The sequence below is a fragment of the Cynoglossus semilaevis genome, chromosome 1 (assembly GCF_000523025.1).
Source record: "Cynoglossus semilaevis isolate Cse_v1.0 chromosome 1, Cse_v1.0, whole genome shotgun sequence".
Classification (NCBI taxonomy): domain Eukaryota; kingdom Metazoa; phylum Chordata; class Actinopteri; order Pleuronectiformes; family Cynoglossidae; genus Cynoglossus; species Cynoglossus semilaevis.
In genome coordinates, this window is record NC_024307.1 from 18,626,626 (window position 1) to 18,628,238 (window position 1,613).

A 1,613-nucleotide genomic window follows, 5' to 3' on the forward strand; every position below is an offset into this window, starting at 1 on the left:
TTTCATTAGCGCAGGTATCAACTCTCAACTGATCCGGCTGCTTCCTTTCCACCACAGAGCCAATCAATACTTTCCACAGCATCCACCAAAACAATGACGAGCCAATCAGAGTCAGCTACCACCGCAACATTCACTACAACTCCGTGGTCAACCCTAACAAGGCCACCATTGGGGTCGGGCTCGGCTTGCCCGCCTTTAAACCAGGGGTACGTTGCATGTGTCGATGCTAAAATTAGGTCCAGAAGTTTGAAACGACAATGACCTTAAAATAGCTTTTAGGATTCTCCTGCTAGGGTTTTAAAGTGAACTCAAGAGTTTAACTCTGAAAGCCTGATAAAGATAAGTATAAAACCAAAAACTAAAGACGATAAGAAATATCCAAGACGACATTTTTTTCAGTTTCGTACAGTTGTAGTGGCCAGTTTCAAACCGTAGCTAAAAGGAGGGCTATGTGTTTTCCGCCAGTATGCAGAGCAGTCTTTGATGAAGTCGGCCATTAAAACGTCGGAGGAGTCGTGGATTGAGCAGCAAATGTTGGAGGATAAGAAAAGGGCAACAGACTGGGAAGCTACGAACGAGGCCATCGAAGAGCAGGTGGCCCGCGAGTCGTACCTGCAGTGGCTGCAGGATCAAGAGAAACAGGCCAGACAGGTGTGTGTGTGTGTGTGGTTGTGTGTGTGTGTGTGTCCACAACAGAAGAGAAAACAGTTCAGCCTACCGACCTGGTGATCCTGAGGGTCTTCTTCCTCCACAGCCTCGTAAGGCCAGTGCCACCTGCAGCTCGGCCACAGCGGCGGCCTCCAGTGGCTTAGAAGAATGGAGTGCACGGTCACCACGGCAACGGGACCCTGAATCTTCCCACTCCGACCTCACCACCACGTCATCAACCAATAACAAACCTCCCTCGCCTGCTGGAGCCGCACTTATACTGAGCAAACCTCCGTCCCCCTGTGCTCCAGGTACTGTCATGTAATATTCAAATCCAAATGTACATGTTTTGCACGTTTACTTTTAAGATACTGCTATGAAATTTTTTTTTTTTTTTTTATAAAATAAAGTTACCCTGATAATCAGAGCCATAATCTCGGTCTTAACCTGTCCGCCGACTCACGGCATGGTGATGGGTTAGACCAGGGGTGTCAAACTCATTTTCACCAGGGGCCACATCATCAATACAGTTTCCCTTGAAGGGCCGGTTGTCAATGGAAGACTGTATAGATCACAGGTTCCCAACCCACGGTCCGCGGGCCACAACGAGTCCATAGGTCATTTGGTGCCGGGCCGCAGTGGGACACAGTGAAAAAATGTACTTAATTTTTACTAGTTTACTTCATTCAAAGAAAATCCAGTCATATCCCTTTACTTTCTTTATTTAAAGATAATCTGGGAATATTTTTAAATAAGAGGTCATGGGTAACAGGTAGTACTGGCTGACCTGTCCTTGGAACAAAAAAAGTCGAGGACCGCTGGTATAGATGTAACTACTCCATAACGGACTAATACATGTTTCTGCAGTTGATTATTATTTGTTCAAACTACAAATACTGTTTGTTGTAAAAAAAAAAAGTTTAATTTCTCAGGTTAAGAAACTTTACAAATGCATTTTAAGCTCC

General features: G+C 45.2%; 1 protein-coding gene across 1 annotated transcript in view; it reads left to right on the forward strand.

The window, feature by feature from the left end:
• Window positions 1-1,613, forward strand: part of dio2 (iodothyronine deiodinase 2) — a 6,834-nt gene that overhangs the window by 1,337 nt on the left and 3,884 nt on the right. The window lies entirely within an intron of this gene.